The sequence below is a fragment of the Prosopis cineraria genome, unplaced genomic scaffold (assembly GCF_029017545.1).
Source record: "Prosopis cineraria cultivar Desert tree isolate PC_DT_omini unplaced genomic scaffold, ASM2901754v1 PC3, whole genome shotgun sequence".
NCBI classification, from domain to species: domain Eukaryota; kingdom Viridiplantae; phylum Streptophyta; class Magnoliopsida; order Fabales; family Fabaceae; genus Prosopis; species Prosopis cineraria.
In genome coordinates, this window is record NW_026555334.1 from 47801781 (window position 1) to 47812045 (window position 10265).

Genomic DNA, 10265 nt, shown 5'->3' on the forward strand with positions numbered 1-10265 from the left:
AACCACATAAGCAATATTTAGTTAAGATATAATACATAAATAATTTTTTTATGTGTGTGTTAAAAAAAAAAAGAGAAGGTAGAAGGAACAAAAAAAAGGGGGGTGGAAGGTTGTTGTTTCTAAGTCCCACATTGGTTAGATGAGGGAAGAGAAGAGGTGCCTTCATGTATAAAAAGGAGGGGGTGTGTGCATTAGGAAGCATGAGAGGCTAAGATGCAATTTAGAAAAATTGCAACTTTGGGCCCAAAGGTTTGAATAATTAAATTCAAACCTATAGTTTTTTTTAATATAATTTTGGGACTCACAATCCATTTTTATATTATTTTTCTCTCTTCCTCTCACGTTGCTCGGCGTTTTCTCGCAAGGGGGGATTATTTTCTTTTTTCTTCAGGTATGTTCTAACTTTCCTGTTTAGATTAGCATTTAAAAATTTATTTAATTACAAAATTAATTTTATAGTTATTTTTAAATAATATTAGCTTTCTAGTGATATGATTATTTTGTAGGATAGAGTAAATATTTTGATTAGGATTTTTCTATAGGATAGTTAATCTGATGATATGATGGATTAAAAATATAGGTTAAAACTCTTAGGGATATAATAAATATTATAGAATATTTTCTTGAGGTTGAAACTCATGTTTAAGAATTTTTGAGTTAAAATCTAGATCTATATGGTTGAATTTATGTGGAATCTGAGATGTAGGGATAAACCTATGATTATTAAATATTTATTTAAGTATGAATAGGTATTTTTGAGGTTATAGAAAGGTGATTTGAGGCTTCAGGATAATTTTAAAATTTAATTTATTTTTGGACAAATTTTTAGAATATAGAAGGATGAAATTGTGATACTAGAAGTGATTTGAGGATAAAAAAAAAGTTTATTAGGGTACGAGAATTTTAGAAAAGAATTTAGGAAGTTAAATGAGGCATAAATCTTAAATTAGTGTTAATATGGATTATAGATCTAAGACTTTCTAACTATTTAAATTAGAGTTATTTATTTTAATGTAAAATTAATATATAGTATTGTGAAATAATTATGTAGATTATATTGACAAAGATAGTGGTGAAAAAGGAGTTGTGAAGGGGAACTTGTTATTCAAGACACAAGGTAACCATTATTAATGTGTTGTGATGAGTGTGTTTGTGAATGGTTAGGTGTTGTTTTGTTGTTTGGAAAAATTATGAATTATTGAAAATAAATACTGTATATACTTGTTTGAAATTATTGCCAAGTGGGTTAAAAATTTATTTTTGTTTATCATGATGAGATATTATTGTTCAGATATATTTCTGTTTGGATATTTGAATGATGCATGACTTGTCAGGGTATTTTAATGTATGGTGTTAATGGGAATTTCTGTTCGGTTAATTATTACCACGTGGTAAGCCCTCATTGGACCCAATGAGTGGCGTGTCGCTTGGTCCAACTCACCTTTGGCCGGGTGATTTGGCGTCCGAGCATGGTGAAAGGAGGATATAAGGTGCAGTCATGCAATTAAATACTTGTTCGGTTTGTTTGAAAATATTGTTCGATTAAATATTTTGTGTGCCCACTTAGCAATCGCATGATTAGTTACATCCGCATGCATCATTACATATTAATTTTTGGTTACTGGGACTTTTAAGTCTCATTCCCCGTGGTTAACATTTTTACAGGAGCGAGTCCGGCCGAGAAAGCACCAGAGGTGTAACTATGGTGTATGAAACACCATCTTTTACGTTGCCTCTTATTTTGGATTATACAATGTATCTTGTGCCAACTTAGGACATATCTTCTTTGTGAAGCATGTAAACTCTAATCCTTTTTATTAAAAGTATTTATTTGACCAAGAGGATTATGTTTGTCTCTCTTGATTCATGATCTAATTTAAATATCATGCCATGAGGATCCTAACTGTCCCTCATGGTTCTAATTGCTTTTTTTGAAATATTTTAAGACCTGTGGTATATTATCTTGGATGTATCATGGTAAGAAAATTTTCTACCATGATAATGGTTTTAATAATTTACGAAAAATCAGTTTGTATTTTGAGGGTGTTACAGTTAACACCATCTTTTAATATTTAACTTAATTTAATAGAATGTTTTGCTTTAAAATAAATATAAAGTAATTTATTTATTGGAGGTACTTAAAAAAACATATTAATTATATCATGAAATAGTAAAAATATTTTACATTTTTTAATATATATAACTTCTCAAAAAATATCTTACATTTTTAATGAAGGGAGGAGATTACATTCATTAATATGATAACTGATAAATTAACAGTAAGAGATTATTTATGCAAATTAAAAAAGAGTTTCTTATTAATTTTAAATGTTAAAATAGTTCTTTTCACCTGAGAATATAAATACCTCGTCAATATTATTTTTAAAATTAATCATTTAGAATATTTAATTTAAATTATTATTATTTTACATAAAGTAATATATGTCTCACATAATGCATAAAATATAAATAACATATCATGTTATATTCATTCTTCGTTTTTTTTCTGCCAGCCACTCTTCGTGCATAATAACGTTTGCTGGGAGTTATATATTATTTTTAGATATGTAAATTATAAAAATATATCATATAATTATCAATTTCAACAGCATGCATATAAAATTTAAAATAAGCCTCATTATTTATAAATTATAAATTAGATATTTAAACTCGTTCAACGACATCAATTCTGTTGAATGTTGATTTATGCCTGTTACCCTATCAACCCTTTCGATGCTCCTGCAATTAAATTATCAACATGTGTTGCGAACTCTGAAGGTCTGATGAGAATATGCCTGTGAAAAGGTTAGAAGATTTTATGGGGAAAAAAAGGGTTAGAAGATGAAAATCTCACTTATATGATCTCTAAAATTTAAGAAGGGGGTTACTTTTTTTATTTCACTCGTACATTTTTTTGTTGGAAACAATCTTACTCAAAACATGGCATTGACTATAAATAACTTCCCCAACAAAATTCAAACCTTATTCAGTAGGTTATAAGAAACCAACTCATTTTATTAGACCCAACATTAGTTAGTAGAAGAGATTACTTTTACTATTATCAAAAAAGGATAATATAATTTTTAGTCTCTAAAATTTATTCAATTATTGATTTGGCCCTCCAAATTTAATTTTTATTAACTGAATCTCTTAAATTTACATCAATTGTCAATTTGATCCCTATTATTTTACAAAGAGGAAGAGCTATTAAAATTTGTTGTCATGAATAACAGCGTATTCATGATAATCGTGTAGATTAATAGAAAAAAGTGTAATTATTTAGTTAGGAAAAAAAAACTCTAAAATTTTTAAAAAAACAAGAAAATAAAACATAATACAAGGGATTATATTGATAAAAACCAAACTCTTTAAATGACTGAAAGTTCTATTATCCTTGTCTAAAATATACCTTTAAGTTTTACACACACCCCTATGTATGGTGAGATAGGGATTATTATTTGGGGTTGAGGTCTAATTTTTTTCTGTACACTTTTTTTTCTATGAGTGTTGAGCACCTTGTACTTTTAAGAAGGCAAATTTCTCCTTGAATTATTTTTTAAGGGAGTAAAAATTCCCTTCTTTTAATTTGCCATTTAGTCTCCCATTATTTAGTGACTTGTCATTGTGCGGGGCCTAGGAAAAACTGACTTGGCTTTCAATTTGTGAAGACTAACATTTTGACCATTTGAGTTGGCATCTTATTTAGCTAGGTCAAGGATTTTGATTGAATCCCTTGCAAACGAGCAAGTAAACCTAAGGTCTTGCATCTTTATTAGTGTTGAGTGAAATGCAAATCTAGAAACCTAGAAATCACAAACCTAGAAACTAGACAAAAAACCCAAAAATGCAAACTAGTCACAGACTTAGAAACCACTAAGAAGCCCAGAATTGCAAATCAACCACAAACCCGTAAAACTATATGAGAAAATGAATCATGGAAGAATCAACTCATTCACAAATCCAAAAACCCAAACTTCACTAGCAATTAGCACCTGATTCAACATAAATTTAAAAAAAAATACAAGAATATGATGAACCCATACCAAATCATAGTGTATCAACCCATACCAAACCTAAATTATAATCCACAATCTCACTTGCTCAAGTGTGCCTTCTCACCCATCATCAAAATTGAATCACGTTCCTCATCACCATCGCTTGAAGTAAAACTACTTAGAAAATATTGAGCATCCCTATCATCTCCTCGTAGACTAAGCTACTGATTCTCTTGATGCCTCCTTTTCTAGCCAATCTTCAAATTGCAAGCTTTGTGATGCCTTGGATGTTATTGTGGAGGACTTTGTGATGCCTCTTTGCTTCTCCCTCACCCATACCCTTGCCTCCTTTTCCATGACCAGACATTTTTCTCAAAAAATTTCTCAATAAATTGATGAAAGTAGAAAGATTGATTTGGGAATGTAGGGTTTACAACCATTTTTGGGTGAAATTTTTTTTCCTTGTTTCTTTGTCAAGTGTCAGGGTTTAGTCTTTCAAACTTCAAAGCTCAGATGATGAGAGAGAGAAGGAGAGAAGGGGGGGAAGTAGTGTGGGTGTGTTGCTAAGTTAGATGGTTAAAATGTCAGCCTTCATATGTTGGAAGCCAAGTCACATTTTTTTGGGCTCCAGGCAATGTCAAGTCACTAAATAATGAGAAAATAAATGATCAATTGATAAAAAGAGATTTTTGCTTCGTTAAAAAATAATTTAAGAAGAAGCTTGCCTCATCTAAGAGTATAAGGCGCTCATCACTTTAGAAAAAAAAATACAAGAATAAAATTGAATATTAATCCTTTTTTTCTGTGTAGGTATCACCGAAATCATTTAAAAAAAAAACAAACTATAAAACCAAACAAATCAGGGTATCATGTACGTTACATTAATGCATAGTTTACGCGTCATTATTCCCAGTTTGATATGGAAATTTATTACAAGCAACATACATGATTCGAATGTTAAAATTTGCAACTGCATATGTACTTGTTTAAATTTAAATTAATATTTGCAACCATGTTTCAATAAAATTGAATAATGAACATCTTTATTTTATGTCTAATTATAGATAAATATGTTTATGATTTAATTATGATTTAATTATAAGTAAGTCTGTTCTCGTGCATACACGGGTGTAAATGGATTCCAGAATATACGTACATATATGTGTGTGTGTGTGTGTGTGTGTGGTAATAGCACTCCAGAATATTTTTATTAAGTATATTGTTAACCATAAAAATATAGTTATGTAAATTATTTTATAATCATTATTAATGAAATTAATAAAAAATTCCATTTTAATTTTTAAAAATAAAACTTTTTTTTCAACAATTTTCTTATCATTTAAATATTTTTTAAATTACTAATTAAAATTTTTGTAGTATTTAGTATCCAGTCCTTCAAAATAATTTATTCAAACCATGGCACCAATATTTGGATTTTTGTATCTTTAAAACCAAGTTATTTATCAATTCAATTCATTGTTTTAGTAATTGGGGACGGAAAAAAAAAAAAGTTATCCCAATTAGCTTGTGCAGTTTGCATAGAACTTCTATGAACTTGTGAAGCAAGAAAAAAAATTTGAATTCATTTACCAGCATAGATAGAATAAAAAGAGAGTAAAGACACAAACCCTTGCTTCTTTTTCTTGATATTGCCATCATCCGCACATGAAATATATATATATATATATATATATATCATACTTTTTTCTATATATAAAAAAAAGACAATAAATTATAACTTTGCAAGACTATTAAAAAAGTATAACTTAAAAAAGCATAAAATTCTCAATAACCTTATATATATTGCTTCTTTTTCTTGATATTGCCATCATCCGCACATGAAATATATATTGCACTTGAGAAGAGCCAATTTCGGGACAAACGCATGAAATTGTTACGAAATAATCAATTGACAAAGGATGCAATCTGATTCTTGAGTGTATATATAGACATTATACTTGCAAACCTATCATAATCATATATAAATCAAAGGACAATATCTCTATAACATCTTAAGTATTATATATCAAAACAAAAGGACAAACCCCACAATCTCATAAAACATTGTTGGAATAATTATAGCATCTCCTTTTCATTGTTGATGTTGATAATACAGGCCAGAATTGTAATCTAGTATTTATGGTCCAAGTAAAAATATGAAGATGTAATCGAAATTTATGCTTGATCCATCAAGCAAAGAAGGAAACTATAGCCCATAACTTTCTACCTCTACAGAAAATTATGTCTTATCCATAAATATATGTTATGTACTATTGTTGTTACTTACAACTCTAAGTTATCAAGTTCATTATAGTAAACATCATATCTATGTGAAAAAGGTAATTTCTAAGGGTCCCAAAAATGTTTTTTTCCCCCAATGATAACTAATTCCTCTTCATCAAAAGCTCATGTTGATTTAGTAAATGTTCTAGAAACTATTATTCATAGTTATAGAAAGTACTTGGTACCTAAAAAACAACCACAAAATCATAGCATATGTTGAATTTTGTAGCAAGAATAAGCTTTCATCTTACCTCCAAAAACACAAATCCACACAAAAAAACATGAAACCTAAATATGTAGCAAAGCTTTTGAAGACAATAATGCAAACTTAACTTCACAGTTTTTAATGATCAATCATCAAATAATGTGATTATTCAACAAAACATAGAGAGAATGCCTATTATTCAAATCGTTAATGGACAACGACCTACATTGAAACCATTACCAATAAGATTGTTCAATCATCCTTCACCTCCATCTTGTATCTTCTAAATTTGAATTACTAGTCTCCTAAAAAGGGATAATTTTTGTAGAAATTAAAAAAAACGTAATAAAACATAAATCACAAAGTTTAAAGACAAATTTTGGTAAGTAAACAGGCTATTGATAATAAAGCATGAAAATTTGCTCTTTTTTTTTTAATTAGATCAAACCATCTGACATACCTTTTTGAAAATTAATATGAGATTGAGAAGGAATAGACTCAAGAACTTGTGGCAAAGGAAAATAATTGGTTCAATGAAAAGTGCAAGAATGTACAATCATCACTACTACCGAGCAAACTCATTGATGTTACTCCTCAAGTATAGAACAGTTTGTAGGCATCTAATTAGAAGATAAGATCAAACAAATAACAAAAAGAAAAGCTTAATGATGATAAATCATAACAATTTTGTCTATTACGACCTATAAAGACATCGTAGGTATCTATCCCAGAACTGATAAGCATTGTTCTATTTGTTTTAGTAGAAAATCCACACACCAAAATCTCATTAAGTATTAAGCATTTTGTTCTCATGCGTTAATCTACCCCAGTGCATATTAAAAGAGAAAGTGAACAATGAAGTGAATAAACTCCAATCACTCATATCTGTGCTTTATTAGTTTATTAGTGTCTATAACAGGGAATTTATCCTCTAAAATGGTGCATCGAGTTGCCTTACCAAGAGATGCTCACTCCAAGAGCGGTTTTGGATTGAACCTAGACGCATATGAAAGGAAGAAGGAAAGAGTCGGAGAGCTACAGTAAAAATGAAGTTACAATGATAGGAAGAAAATTATGACTTATGATACAGTGCAACAGGTGAAAAATAGAATGCTGAATAGAAACTCTAAACAATCACGAACCTACATGTATGTAATGGCTAATGGCATGATAATCGGCCATGAATGTTGAGGTTGAGATGTTATGGTTTTAAAAAACTACCTCTTATTGGAAACGGTAAGCATGAGTGGTTTGTAAGTGTTTCCACTTTTAAATCTAATCATCTTTAAAAGTTAGTTTATTTTTTAAAAAAGAAACACGTGTCATCCATAAACTTGCGACTATACTTTTATCTTGGGGGAGTGTATAATTAAAATATGCACAAATTGATATTAATAAATACATGTAATTCCCATTAAATGAATTGGTGTATTTTTTATTCACTCAGTTTGAATTCTAATATAATTCACGAAAATTATTTCATTCATGATTAAAATTTTAAATGTAAAAATTGGAATTTAAAATCTAAATTATAGAAATTCAAACTTAGATCATGGATAATAGCGTTAGGAAGTTACAAATTTTTAAATTTTAAAATATAAATAATATATCTTTTCAATCATTATCTAAATAAAAGTAAAGTTAAAGGCTACAAGAAAATACCACTTATCCATTTTTTAGTTGCCATAATTCTATCCTTCAAGATGCTTTTCTTGTAATTATGTGCTCCGAAATCAGGTTTGAAATTAGATTCATAATGGTTTATTGTTTTTTATGTATATAAAATATATTATTCAGGTTGCGAGTTAGGTGTGAGATGAATTATTAATTGTTAGATGTATACAAAAATTATGTTTTATCAATTTAAAATTCAAATCTGATCATATTTAAATTTAAATTAATATCTATCTATTTAAAGTTTCCATCCATCCTAAATATATGCCGAAAATTATTATTTTATATTTTTCATACAATTCTAAAATTATATTTTATTAAAAGTCATTTTCCATGTATGTAGAAGATATTTTCTAAAATATCTACCTGTTTGAATTGAAATTAATACACACACATACACACACACAAAAGAATATGATTTTAAAATTTTTTATCTATCCTAGTAATTTCGTAAAATTAAGCTTTAAATATGCATATTATTTTTAAAATCCTCCTCAAAATCTATTTGACATTTATTTTTCTTTAGCTAGATCTATTTGTTTCGATTGCAAATATGTTAAAAAGGAATAGAATTAAAAAAATATTAAAGATGAGCATATTATATATTTAGTTAAATTATTCCTGTTAAATAAATTTCTTTAATTTAAAAAATCTGCTTATAAAAATTAATATCTATTTCATAATAAATTATAAATGTATCGGTTAGAATTAAAGATTTTGGGTCCATTTATTTGAAATTCAAATCAACTTTTTAAAAATTTAATGTTAAACATGTTAATAAAAAATGAAGGTGGACAAAAAATAAAATGAATGAATTATAAGAATGGTCTATTAGCTCTAGATATGTTTTCCTTATGTTATTTTTTTTTGGTATAACGTTCATTTTTAGTTCTTTGAATTTTTTTCTCTATTTTTTTTGCTGTAGTGAAAAAAATATTTTAATATAAATGTTTTGATCAACAATTAAGGTGTGAAAAAAAAAATTTAAGATGACCAAATTTTAAAAATGACCTATTAGCTCTTGATATATTTTTCTTCTACTATATTTTTGGTAATATTATATTTTTTTTGAAGTATATAATCTAAATACAAAAAATATTTTTGATCATATTATTCTATGATTATATAATTAGATAATAGATAATAAGAAATATACTTATTTGTAAAGAAAATTATTATAAAATATATTCAAATTTAAATTATATTGAGATTACAAATTGATGGCTTGAATTTCAATTTCAATTTATATACGTTAATATTAATGATTGTCCTTGCTTCAACTGTCAATGAATTATTTTGTTTGGATTTTAATTTAATTTAAATTTTATTTGATTAATAGTTCAAATTTAAATTCTCTCTAACACTAATCTTAATACTAATTATAAATAGAACCAACTGGATACATGTTCATTCATTGATTTTGATTTTTGTTGTTGTATTTTATTTCTTTTGAGATTATTGTATATTTAAATGCCTTATCATTATTTTTTTGTCTCTTCAATAATCTGTATGAGAATTAATTATTTTTTATTTTGTTAGTTTGGGTTATTCATTTTATTGATATTTGTTTCATTTTGTTGTAGGAATAATTTATATATTCTTGCAAGGTATGATTAGCATATCATGGTTCGAGTAATTCATCTTTGAATTATGCTTGAGTGATTCTCATCAAACAATTCAACAATTTAATAAATATTAATATAATATTAACTATTTAAATATCTAAACTCTGTAATTAATTAGTGGGTGGTGATTTTGAACTTTTATTTCAATGGGTAAGGAATAAAACAATAAAAAAAGGAATTATGTTATTATTCAAGGAAAAATCTTTAGGTTTCAATTCTAAATATATCTAATAATTAAATTAAATTGACAATTTAAATTTAAAATTTCTTTCAATGTAGGTTATCACTTCAATTCACGATTTCTAACTTTGATTAATAATATTGTTCACAAGTTTATTGTGCAGGTAAGTTTATCATAATTATCTTTTAATATCATCATGTATTTTCATAGTTAATGTTTATGTAATCTTTCATTCATTCGCATCAAGTCTACCTTAATGTTTTTTCTTTCATTGGTTTTTACTTTGCAAAGGAAAATGAGAA

General features: G+C 27.2%; 1 long non-coding RNA gene across 1 annotated transcript; it reads left to right on the forward strand.

Annotated features, from left to right (window-relative positions):
- Nucleotides 1-308: 308 nt before the first annotated feature.
- Nucleotides 309-1839, forward strand: LOC129304869 (uncharacterized). The gene is made up of 3 exons (XR_008591807.1): nt 309-391; nt 1052-1117; nt 1666-1839. It is a non-coding gene; the product is annotated as an uncharacterized LOC129304869 (long non-coding RNA).
- The last annotated feature ends 8426 nt before the right edge of the window (nt 1840-10265 follow it).